Source organism: Eleutherodactylus coqui, chromosome 7, assembly GCF_035609145.1.
Source record: "Eleutherodactylus coqui strain aEleCoq1 chromosome 7, aEleCoq1.hap1, whole genome shotgun sequence".
Taxonomy (NCBI): domain Eukaryota; kingdom Metazoa; phylum Chordata; class Amphibia; order Anura; family Eleutherodactylidae; genus Eleutherodactylus; species Eleutherodactylus coqui.
The window spans coordinates 176,557,973-176,571,750 of NC_089843.1; the positions used below are offsets into that span (position 1 = coordinate 176,557,973).

General features: G+C 43.1%; 1 protein-coding gene across 1 annotated transcript in view; it reads right to left on the bottom strand.

Moving 5' to 3' along the window:
• Positions 1-13,778, bottom strand: part of GRID2 (glutamate ionotropic receptor delta type subunit 2) — a 1,221,843-nt gene that overhangs the window by 1,166,696 nt on the left and 41,369 nt on the right. The window lies entirely within an intron of this gene.

A 13,778-nucleotide genomic window follows, 5' to 3' on the forward strand; every position in this document is an offset into this window, starting at 1 on the left:
GCCCCTTTTCGCCCGAACACCGAACTTTGCGAGCAATTCCGTGCTCGGGCGAAAAAAGTTCGGGGGTCGCCGTGGCAGCGCGGGGGGGGGGGGTGTGCGGCGGGGAGTGGGGGGGAGAGGGAGAGAGAGAGGGCTCCCCCCTGTTCCCCGCTGCTGCCGCCCGCGCCGCCGCGCCTCTCCCCGCCCCCCGGCGCCCCCCGAATCTTTACGCGTGGACACTGAAGTCCTCGGTAAAGCCGGTGTCCGGGTGCGTAAGTGTTCGTTAAGAACACGTTCGCTCATCTCTAATAATAGGTTAATATATAAAATGAGACAGCTCGGTCTGGGTAAAAACGTGTGTAGCTGGGTAAAGAACTTGCTCAGAGATAGAAAGCAAAGAATTGTAATTAATGGTTTGCACTCTGATTGGGTCATCATGGGAAGTGGTGTACCACAGGGGTCAGTATTGGGCTCCATTCTGTTCAATGTATCTATTAACGACCTGATAGAACAACTGTATAGTAAAATATTGATATTTGAGGATCATACAAAATTATACAAGATAATTAATATAATGGAGGACAATGTATAAATGCAAATGAATCTAGAGAAGCTGGGAGCTTGGGCAAAAAAATGGAAAATTAAATTCAACATTGATAAATGTAAGTTTATGCACGTGGCCAGGAGAAACGGATGTCATCAATATACACTAAATGGAGTACTGCTAGGGAAAAATGACATGGAAAAAGACCTGAGGGTACTAGTTGATTGTAGACTTAATTGGAGCAATCAATGCCAATCAGCTGTTGCAAAGGCAAATAAAGTATTAGAGGTGCATTAAAAGAAATGAGGGATGAGAACATTATTATTCCACTATATAAGGCACTTGTCATGCCTCACATGGAATACTGTGTACAGTTCTGTACACCTGTTCTCAGGAAAGATGTTGCAATTCTTGAGGGGGTTCAAAGAAGAGCAATATCCGAACGCAAACTTGGGATCTCTTGCACTCCAGTCAGCAGTCTACCCTGGGCTATCTAGGATTTGTACAGTTCCTTGCTGAAACCCAGCCTTGTTCTATGTTTCATTGCTCCTACTAAATTCACTTTCTGTCTCCCTGCTCTGGCTACACCATGCTACTAATTAGGACTTCATATAAAATCCTGACCATGCCTCAGATCCAGTGCGTGATTATTGTGCTCAACCACCCTGATCAAGCTTCTCTTCCTCCTGCACCTCTGTGATTGCACCGATACCTTCTGCTGCTGACCTCTGGCGTCCATTTAACTATATTTCCATCTCATCCCATTGTACTGCATAGTGATACCTACTGCTGCTGACCTCTGGCTTCCATTTGACTATGAACCATCTCATTTCATTGTACTGCATACCATGACTTCACAATAACCACTCCTGGCTATCTTGTCTACTCTCCAGTGACCGGCATGGCTACTACACCTGTAGCTCCAATACAGTGTCGGTAAGCCATAACAGGCAAATAAATTAATAAACGGAATGGGAGGATTAGAATACCTAAAGAGGCTATGAAAATTGCAATTATTCACCCTAGAAAAAAGACAGTTAAGGGGCGATCAAATAACTATGTATAAATATATTAGGGGACAATACAAGGAGCTCTCCCATGATCTGTTTATACCCAGGACTGTCACGGTAACAAGAGGGCATCCTCTACATTTAGAGGAAAGAAGCTTTCATCACCAACACAGAAGGGGGTTCTTTTTTGTAAGAGCAGTGAGACTGTGAAACTAACTGTCTGAGGTCATGGTGATGGTAAAAACGATAAAGAAATTTAAGAGGGGACTGCTCGACTTTTTACAGAATTACGACATTACAGGATATGGACATTAAAAAACTAGAACAGTTGATGACCTGGATATCTTCTGATTGATGGTCTAAGTCAGGTAGGAACTTTTCAAATGTTGATCCAGGAATTTTTTTTTCAGTCTAACATATTATGTTATGTCCAGGATGAATTTGCACAGACATACAATAATGAAGCAGCTTGATACACGTGTGAGTAACCATTTCTCTGGAACAGACCACAGTATGACAGATTTAAATGTCTTAATACTTAAAGGTCATTTTTTCAATGACCGGAGAAAGGGAAGTCTGAGAATTCAAACTAATTAGAACTTTTCAATAATTGACCAAAGGACTCAACCTTAAACCTGGATTTATGACTCATTACATGGACACTTCACACCATCAGTGGCTTCCAAATCTATGATGTTAAGTTATTACCTTTTACTCGTCTATAATACACAATCCTATCTTTTATTGCTCTGACTTTTTCTTAATGATGTGTTACCCCACATATAATGTCTTGATGGAACATCATTTAAAATGTTGTGCTTTTTACTCGCAACTTCATTATTAACCTGCCTGATGAAGATGCCTTTGTGCTCTGACAACTTGCAAATATGATATATTCAGTTAGCCAATGAAGGTATCACTTCTCTAATACTTTTGACATTTTTAAAAGGAATAATTAACATCACATAGATTTTCTAACACCACACCACACTATTTTTGCTGTACATAATTGTGAACATAATACATTTATTAACATTTACATAAACCATTTCATGAGGTCCTCGGTTTAACATTATGTAAGTTTTCATTGCACTAGTAATAAGTATATGTCAATGCAATTATAATGGTAAGTTAGAGGTGGACTTAGAATATGAGGCTCAGCTTTAATTTTGCATTCTCTATAAGGCTAGACACACACTTGCGTGTGTGCGAATTACGCCCAAAAGGTTTGGGTGCAACTCACATCAAACACTGTGTGGACAACTGTCCATGTCTTGCCTGATACACAGATATCCCACACACTTGCATGCATTTACATGTTCTAATTCTCATCTGTGGTGCGGACAAGAATTGGGTATGTGATGATTCGTGCAAAAAACGGCAGAGTGCATAGCCCCGTAGTCTATGATAGGTGCATGTGCTGTCTGTAAATTAACATGAACAGCCCATTGATTCAAGTATATTAGTGTGCTGGTGGCCTAATGCTGAAAAAAAAATAATTTTAGTAAAAAAAACATAAAGAAAACCTGAAAATGCTGTAGAAAAAACAATCATAGTTTACATAACTGATAGAGATGAGCGAGCACCAAAATGCTCGAGTGATCGTTACTCGAGTCAAACTTTCAGGGATGCTCGAGAGTTTGTTTCGAGTAACGAACCCCATTGAAGTCAATGGGCGATTCGAGCATTTTTGTATATGACTGGTGCTCCGCTAAGGTTTTCATTTGTGAAAATCTTAGCAAATCACCAAAGTCATGTAAAAAACAGAAATGGATAGGGCAGGCGAGGAGCAACATGCAGGGCTGCATTTCGGGCTCCGAGGTCTCACTATTAGGCCACAATAGCACTGTCAGCATAAAGATCATTCTCCTCTGCCACAGCTGTAACAAAAAATAAAAAAAACAAGTCTCACCTCCCTTCAGTTGCCGGGGCTCAGCCGCGACTTCTAGCGCTGTCCCAGGCTCTGTAGTTATGAGCTATCAGCAGTCGGGGATTTAAAATCCCTAGCTGCTGATAGCTCAGCAGCGCTACAGAGCCGGGGACAGCGGCAGATGTCCCCGCTGAGCCCCGGAAGCTGTTAGTGGCTTTGCAGGGAAGGGCTTCCCTGAAAAGCCTTTTAAAATATAAAAAAAAAAAAAAAAGGTACTCACCTCCCTTCAGCGGCCGGGGCACAGCCGCGTCTTCTTCTGCTGTCCCCTGCGCTGTGTTGCTGAACTGCTGATCTATCACCAGCCGGAGATTTAAAATCCCAGGCAGCTCTCACCTGTCATTCATTCGGGGAGAGCTGTCTGTGATTGGCTGAGGTGCTCAGCCAATCACAGGCAGCTCTCCCCGAATGAATGACAGGTGATATTTTATATCTTATATTTTTAAGCCCTTCCCGAAAATTCATCCCGCGCTTGCCGGCAGCCCATTGCTTTCAATGGAGCCGGCTGTATTGCCGGCTCCATTGAATTCAATGGACTAACATCGATCTTTATGCTGACAGTGCGGGGGGGGGGAGCATTTTGGTGCTCGCTCATCTCTACCTATAATATACATAGTAGAGTACATTCCAGCATGTATCATTTACTATAATACAACCAAGAATGAAAGCATGTACGCAAGACTGCACCTCTATCCATCTAAGGAAACTCTATTATTAAAGGAGTGACCCAACAAATCATTTCACAAATGTTAAAAATATGTAAAAAAAAAAAAAAGCAGATAAACAGCACAAACATGACTCTAACCCATATTATAGTGTTTTTTACATACAAGCTGTACAGTATGTTTTTTTTGGCTGTAATATGGGGCAAGCATTCCATTGATAAAGAAACTGCACCAACAGGATTTACTATAATGGAGCTGTACTCGTATTCACATGAATATAAAACAATCAAGGCTCAAATACGTTAATAAAGCTGCTTATTTCAGCTTTTGTTTTGATATATGGGCCATGTACACCACTAAGCCAACTTTCCTAGATTCATTGATACCTATTTACAAGATATAAGTACATTCAATATTTGTAGGTAATAAATAGAGATTTTTAAGACCCGATTTGTCACTGGAGGGAAAGATGGCTGAGCTCAGACTCATGGTTTTGGTCACATAATGCGAGCGGAGTCGCTAGAAAAATCTATAATGCGTGGACAGATCAGTGGCAAACGGAGACCTAGCCACCAAAGGACCTGATGGCTGGTACTGCAAAAGCTGATACTGGCATGAATATCACAACTGAAATAGGCAATGCAAAACCGAAAAACATGGAGGGAGGGAGCCTTTAGGATCACCAAGGGTCGTGACTGACTAAACGGCTATAATGCATTGTATCAAAGCAGGTAAGACTGAAAAGTGGTTTTACAACCATTTATAGAATTTCTTAAAATATTTAGTATTTTTTTTAATTTATAGAAGCCCATTAAGAACAAGTCTATAAATTATTAATAAAACTTTTTAAAAAATGGCCCCAAGTGTCTCTTCATCTACAGCATTTAAGATTTTCTTTGAAACATTTACAAACATCTATGCATAATAAATACTAGTTATGGAGATATTAGCTGTGTAATAATAAGAAAGTCAAACTTATACTTGCCCAAGAGGGAAATGTAATCCAATCCCGAGTTTAATTGACATCTTGTATCAAAGCTAAAAACATATCAAAGATATATAGTTTTGATTGCTTCAGGGAGACCTTTTAGAGAGTATCGTAATTGTCAATCAAGAGAACCACTTTTACATCATGTAACTAAGCGTCCGTTTACGATTATTCATTTGAATGAGCGAACGATGTTTGCTTGTTTGCTCAGGCAGCCTGCTTATGCAGGCAGAAAGATCATTGGCTCATTCAAATGACAAATGAGAATGACTGAACAATTGGTCTTTTAAAAAAAAGCAACTAGTGAGAGAGGCAACTATGATTTTTTTATCTGATAAAAAGAATGATAAATGAAAAGCGAATGATGTATCATTCATCGTTCAATCATTAGCTGCATATTATCTTCATTTTCGCTTGTTTGAACTATTTTTTTGAATGATAATCATATTCTAATCATTCTGTATGGAAGGACCCTTAGTCACTTGTTATTTCTTGGTAGAAATTGTACCTTGAAAAAGTATCCATATGACCCATCAGATAATAAGATGAAAAGCAAATATAGGGTATAAAGATTTTCATTATATTCTATGGGTAAGATTCGGGTGATTTGCTAAACAACTTTCACTGAATAACAGATAAATATACTCATTGTCCAAAAAAATCAAGCACCTAGAAGGAGTTTTGGGAATGGAATGAAACTTTATATGTGTGATTATAACATTAATATAAGTGATTACAATATGAGAGTGTATGGTATCCTGTGGCATGTCGGTCCACATTTGCTGTAACTGAGCCTCTAGATTGTGCAAACTCATACGCGATCAAAGTTGGTGCCCTAGATGGTTCCATACATATTCTATTGGTGATAACTCTGGTGACTGAGCAGCCATGGAAGTGTGGCAATGTTGTGGAGACATTCCTGTGACCCCCTTGCATGTGCGGCTGAGCATTATCCTACTGGTCAATGTCTGTTGGAAGCTGCCATAAGAGGCAACAAATGTGGCTGCAGGATGTCCTGAACATATCACTGAGCTGTCATTGTCCCTTGTACCACTACTAGGGTGACAGATTGTTGTATGTGATGGCCCTCCACAGCCCCCAGACCATCATACCAGCAGTGGCAACAGTGTGAGGCTCACCCATAGATTTCCAGATATGAATACGAACATGGCAATTGTAAGTGCCTAAACAAAACATGTATTCATCACTGAAGACAATCCAGTTCCACTCCTTAGCAGTCAAGTTTTGTTATTCACAACACCACTGCAAAAAGGTGCCAACAGTTGGTGGGTTTCAAAGGCAGAACCTGTAATTGGCATTGTGAGACCAAATGTTCTTCAATCAAGTACCTGGAAATGGTTTTGACAGTCATAGGGGCCTGTAACGATAGTCCAACCTATCTCTGGATGGTGGACAATGAAACAATTGGAGATGCTTGTGCTAGCCAGACAATCTTTATGGTTGGTCTTTCAAGGGTGTCCTGAGCCTGGTCGTCTTGTATGTGTGCTTGCACCATGATAGCGATTGTTAATCCTGCTGTTTGGTGACACATGAGGCTAGAATAGTGCTGTGTGCAGTAATATATGCCATTTTGTCTTATTGATGAACCAGTGATATTGGTGAAATGCACTGGAGAGCTGTTTATTATGGGACAATGGATGGAGGAATTAGTGAAGATTCATGTGATCCGTGTCAGTCATTGCTACAGTTATTGTTGCTCCTTTTCTAAGTGGGAAAGAGGCTGAAGAAGTTCATTACTGAATGTGAAATTTGAATGTGCGATCAGTCTGTGTGAGATCTGAACTGACAGTGTGCAGATATTACAGAAATTCTGAACACACAGCAGGCATGCTTCCACACAAGAGCACTGCATGCTTTGATTCATATGAGCTTAGATTCTCCTATTTCTAAACATTAGCAGCTGCACGTATTCAGATTATTAGATTCTGTTCACATTTGTATTGTGGCCTCCATAGATAATGAAAGCCACAATGCTTTACCGGATCTGTAAAACAATGGACACTACAGCTACCTGACATGCCTCATTGACTTCTAATGAGGACAGTTGGGGTCAGTTGAGGTTTCTGTCATTTTGATTTTAAAAAATGTTCTAGTTTTCTCATCAAAAATGACAGAATTCATAGATGGCTCTGAATATGAAGAAAAAAGACCATACACATGAAACAACTGTTGGCTAACAGCTACTTTCCCCAACTTCTCTATAAACGTGCATGCTCTTCTCAGCCTAGCATGTATGTTACTTTCAATGCAGAAAGAGAATAAAGACCCATTTAGACACAACGATTATTGCTCAAAATTCGCTCAAAAGATGTCTTTTGAGAGATAATCTTTGTGTCTAAATGTGCCCATTTTTAAGTTTTCTGCCGAGTGACAGTTTTCAGTTCTGCTTGGAAACCCTCATTTAGCAGAACAGCTGATAAGCAGGACTGCAGGCTGTTTTTGCTGTCCATGTCCATGGTGCTGCATTCTCCAAGGGGAGCCTGCTGCCGAACAATACACTAATTACAGAGCTCAGACCTCCTGCTGAGTTGTATAATAGCTTCCAGAAGCTCATTTGCATGCAAATGAAGCTGATAAGTACTAATAACAATTAGCTCCTATTAGTACTTTTATACAAAACGATTTCTGATCTTTCAATCTTTTGAAAGATATCTGTGTGTAAATGGACCTTAAGCTGTTTCCAGATACCTAGCAGTGGCTTATCTCTCATGGGGAACAAAGGGGCAATCATGTTGAAATTAAAGACCTCACACAGTTCCATTGAAGAAAAACTGAAAAAAGTTATGAGCATCTGCATTTGACAACAGGAAGCAATATTGTTTTTTAAATTAAATATTTTTTTATTGTTTACAAGTAACAAAACATAAAACGTTTGTACTATCCTCAAAAATAAACTTGTTCTATGTCATTTTTTGCTGCAGAAAGAACACCACAAAAATTAAGCCCAAAAACAATAGCACAATTGCATTTTTTTATTTTTATCCCACTTAAAAATGTTCAGGAGTTTTCAAAACATCAATATCATGTATATTAAATAGTACAACTAAAAAATACAACTTGTACCCCAAATAGCAAAATTTCATATGGCTGTGTTAATTGAAAAATAAAAAAGTATGGTTCCTGAAATGCGGAAATTAAAAATTGGCTTGTCCTAATGGGGTTAATGGCATTTTTTACTGATAATGAAAAAAGAATTTCCTATGCCGTAAGTCCATTATATAGTTCCAACAAAGAATATTATTGTTCATTTGTCAAATTCTTGTAGTAACCTTAAATACATTTGTACATTTCAGTTAGGTCATTAAATGAGCCTAATTTTTCAAGTTTTTCATTGCACAAGAGGTTTTATTTTCCTTTGACGAATCCAGTTAAATGTCTTTAAACCAATTCCAGTTCTACATTCTACATTGATTAAATATGGACAATATACTGATCAAATAATTGATTATATCTCTATTTTTGTGTTTGTTTTTATCTGCTTTTGCAGCTGCTGCTTGGCATTGAAGATTGCTGTTTAGCTTATTGCTGTTATTCAATATTCCAGTATATCTGTTCCTCAGTTTTATTTTCCCAACAGCATTATATTTAACATAGTCAACCCAACTATTACATATGGCCTATGTACATCCATTTGCTTTAATCCACATATTTTTAATCAGCCAACTGACTCAGGACTGGCAAAAGAATAAGGCCTGATTTACACAAATGTATTTGCACAGTGTATTATGCACAAAATCTTTGCGTGCACAATAGACAGTGAATAGAACCCATTCATTTCAATGGGTTTGTTCACATAAGTGTATTTTGCGCACAAATTTGTTGGCCCTAAAAAATACGCAGCATGCTCTATTTTCTATTTTGCAGAAGGAAAGAGCACATAATGAATTCATTACACTAATTGCACACAAATGGAAGCATAGTTCCATTTTTTTTGCATACACATAAGGCCTCGGTCACACGGGCGCTTTTTCGTGCGATTTGCGCATGCTATCTGCGATTTTATAGAACCATTGCTTTGCAATGGTATCGGACACATGGGCGCTTTTTATGCGCTTGTCCTATCTGTGATCTGCGATTCCTTGTGTTCTCTATATGCGCTCAATGGGGCCGGCGGCAGCAGCGCCGACTCCATTGAGAACATATACTACACAAATCATTCTCCTCTGCCACAGCTGTAACAGCTGTGGCAGAGAAGAATGATGTTTGCCCATTGAATTCAATGGAGCCGGCAATACAGCCGGCTCCATTGAAAGTAATGGGCTGCCGGCGAGCGCGGGATGAATTTTCGGGAAGTGCTTAAAAATATAAGCCCTTCCCTGAAAATTATCCAAAAATGTGTAAAAATAAAAAAAATATATATCATTCAATAGCTGAGAGCTGCCCCTGATTGGTTCCTGCGCTGAGCCAATCAGAGGCAGCACTCACTCACCCATTCATGAATTCAGGTAAGGGCTGTGACCAATCAGAGGCAGCCCATTCAGCAGGCAGGGATTTTAAATCCCTGCCTGCTGAATACTACTCAGAGCAGTTCAGGAGAACTGCCGGCCGGCCGCGGCTGAACTTCGGCTGCACGGACAAGGTGAGTATATATATATATTTTTTTTTTTACACATTTTTGGATGATTTTCAGGGAAGGGCTTATATTTTTAAGCCCTTCCCGAAAATTCATCCTGCGCTCGCCGGCAGCCCATTGCTTTTAATGGAGCCGGCTGTATTGCCGGCTCCATTGAATTCAATGGGCTGGACAGCGCTCCTGTGATCGGGCCCGTTTCAAAGGAAATGCGGCTAGGAGCAGATTTTTCCGGCGATTTTTCGGCCCCAGTCACGCAATTTGCGGATGCGGATCCGTCATGCGATCCGCAAATCGCGGCAAAAAACGCCCGTCTGACCGAGGCCTAAATGTGTATGATTTGCAGTCAATGAACTTTCATTAATTTGTGCACATGTACATGTGGATAGGCACGAGGAATAGATCACAGCATGCCCTGTCTCTCATGTACCACACAGTGTGAGCCCTAAACCTATATATAAGCAGTGTATGCAAACGCGGCCCATACCCAATACATTGCGTATGGTCGTTGATTGCATATGCAACCGAGTGGGGTATTTAAAAAATAGGCAGCGTCACACTGCACATGATCGCATGCATGTGATATGCAGGCATGCACAGTACACTCATTACTAGAGATGAGCGAACACCAAAATGTTCGGGTGTTCGTTATTCGTAACGAACTTCCCGTGATGCTCGAGGGTTCGTTTCGAACAACGAACCCCATTGAAGTCAATGGGCGACCGGAACATTTTTGTATTTCGCCGATGCTCGCTAAGGTTTTCATGTGTGAAAATCTGGGCAATTCAGGAAAGTGATGGGAATGACACAGTGACGGATAGGGCAGGCGAGGGGCTACATGTTGGGCTGCATCCTAAGTTCACAGGTCCCACTATTAAGCCACAATAGCGGCAAGAGTGGGCCCCCCCCCCCTCCCAACAACTTTTACTTCTGAAAAGCGCTCATTAGCATGGCATACCTTTGCTAAGCACCACACTACCTCCAACAAAGCACAATCACTGCCTGCATGACACTCCACTGCCACTTCTCCTGAGTTACATGCTGCCCAACCGCACCCCCTCCCCCCCACAGCGCACACCAAACTGTCCCTGCGCAGCCTTCAGCTGCCCTCATGCCACACCACCCTCACGTCTATTTAGAAGTGCGTCTGCCACGACGAGGGACCGCAGGCACACACTGCACAGGGTTGGCACGGCTAGGTAGCGACCCTCTTTAATAGGGGCGGGGCGATAGCCCACAATGCTGTACAGAAGCAATGAGAAATACAATCCTGTGCCACCGCCATCAGGAGCTGCACACGTGGGCATAGCAATGGGGAACCTATGTGCCACACACTATTCATTCTGTCAAGGTGTCTGCATGCCCCAGTCAGACTGGTTATATGCACCTTAACAGTAACCGCGTTGGTGGTAATGTGGTGGTGACTGCGGACCTAGTACCACGGTTGTATTTTGTTGGTTTTCGGAATGCGGCCAGGATTAAGTGGGCCGTGGCGGGGGGATGGTGTGGGGGCTCTCGTTGTGTCGGTAAAGGTGAAATTCTTGGACTGCCACCAGACGAAGCAATGCAAAGACATTTGCCAAGAATGTTTTCCCTGTTGGAGGAGGAGGGGGATGTTTTTGAGGCACTACGTGTCCTCTCCACGTGTCCGTGGTTATATGCACCTTAACAGTAACCGCGTTGGTGGTAATGTGGTGGTGACTGCGGACCTAGTACCACGGTTGTATTTTGTTGGTTTTCGGAATGTGGCCAGGATTAAGTGGGCCGTGGTGGGGGGATGGTGGGGGGGCTCTCTAGTAGTGTCGGTAAAGGTGAAATTCTTGGACTGCCGCCAGACGAACCAATGCAAAGGCATTTGCCAACAATGTTTTCCCTGTTGGAGGAGGAGGGGGATGTTTTTGAGGCACTACGTGTCCTCTCCACGTGTCCGTGGTTATATGCACCTTAACAGTAACCGCGTTGGTGGTAATGTGGTGGTGACTGCGGACCTAGTACCACGGTTGTATTTTGTTGGTTTTCGGAATGTGGCCAGGATTAAGTGGGCCGTGGCGGGGGGATGGTGGGGGGGCTCTCTAGTAGTGTCGGTAAAGGTGAAATTCTTGGACTGCCGCCAGACGAACAAATGCAAAGGCATTTGCCAACAATGTTTTCCCTGTTGGAGGAGGAGGGGGATGTTTTTGAGGCACTACGTGTCCTCTCCACGTGTCCGTTCCATGTAAGCAATAGTAGCACTCAAGACAGGCCCCAGTAACAATTCTGAAGCAGCAGTATAGCGGGAGCGCAGTCTTCGTTCCATGTAAGCAATAGTAGCACTCAAGACAGGCCCCAGTAACAATTCTGAAGCAGCAGTATAGCGGGAGCGCAGTCTTCGTTCCATGTAAGCAATAGTAGCACTCAAGACAGGCCCCAGTAACAATTCTGAAGCAGCAGTATAGCGGGAGCGCAGTCTTCGTTCCATGTAAGCAATAGTAGCACTCAAGACAGGCCCCAGTAACAATTCTGAAGCAGCAGTATAGCGGGAGCGCAGTCTTCGTTCCATGTAAGCAATAGTAGCACTCAAGACAGGCCCCAGTAACAATTCTGAAGCAGCAGTATAGCGGGAGCGCAGTCTTCGTTCCATTTCAGTAGCCTTAGTATAGCCAAGGCACAAGTGACATTTATGTAGCTAAACTGTAGGCCAACCCCACACACCTTTCTGTACCATGAGTGCAGGCGAAGAACATAGAAATTACTATGATTACACTGTAGGTGAGGGCCCCAAAAAATTGGTGTACCAACAGTACTAATGTACCTCAGTAAAAATTGGCCATGCCCAATCAAGATGGCAGGTGAATCGCTTTGGTTAATGTGGCTTAAGTGGTAACTAGGCCTGGAGGCAGCCCAGTGTAACGAAAAATTGGTTCAAGTTAAAGTTCCAACGCTTTTAAGCTAATTGAAACTTAGAAAAATTGTTCAGAAAAATTATTTGAGTGAGCCTTGTGGCCCTAAGAAAAATTGCCCGTTCAGCGTGATTACGTGAGGTTTCAGGAGGAGGAGCAGGAGGAGGAGGAGGAGGAATATTAGACACAGATTGATGAAGCAGAAATGTCCCCGTTTTGGATGGTGAGAGAGAACGTAGCTTCCATCCGCGGGTGCAGCCTACGTATTGCTTACGTATCGCTGCTGTCCGCTGGTGGAGAACAGAAGTCTGGGGAAATCCAGCCTTTGTTCATCTTGATGAGTGTTAGCCTGTCGGCACTGTCGGTTGACAAGCGGCTACGCTTATCGGTGATGATTCCCCCAGCCGCACTAAACACCCTCTCCGACAAGACGCTAGCCGCAGGACAAGCAAGCACCTCAAGGGCATACAGGGCTAGTTCAGGCCACGTGTCCAGCTTCGACACCCAGTAGTTGTAGGGGGCAGAGGCGTCACCAAGGATGGTCGTGCGATCCGCTACGTACTCCCTCACCATCCTTTTGCAGTGCTCCCGCCGACTCAGCCGTGACTGGGGAGCGGTGACACAGTCTTGGTGGGGAGCCATAAAGCTGGCCAGGCCCTTAAAGACTGTTGCACTGCCTGGGATGTACATGCTGCTCGATCTACGCACATCCCCTGCAACATGGCCCTCGGAACTGCGCCTTCTGCCACTAGCGCTGTCGGCTGGGAATTTTACCATCAGCTTGTCCGCAAGGGTCCTGTGGTATAGCAACACTCTCGAACCCCTTTCCTCTTCGGGAATCAGAGTGGGCAGGTTCTCCTTATACCGTGGATCGAGCAGTGTGTACACCCAGTAATCCGTAGTGGCCAGAATGCGTGCAACGCGAGGGTCACGAGAAAGGCATCCTAACATGAAGTCAGCCATGTGTGCCAGGGTACCTGTACGCAACACATGGCTGTCTTCACTAGGAAGATCACTTTCAGGATCCTCCTCCTCCTCCTCCTCCTCCTCAGGCCATACACGCTGAAAGGATGACAGGCAATCAGCCGGTGTACCGTCAGCAGCGGGCCAAGCTGTCTCTTCCCCCTCCTCCTCATCCTCCTCATGCTCCTCCTCCTCCTCCTGTACGCGCTGAGAAATAGACAGGAGGGTGCCC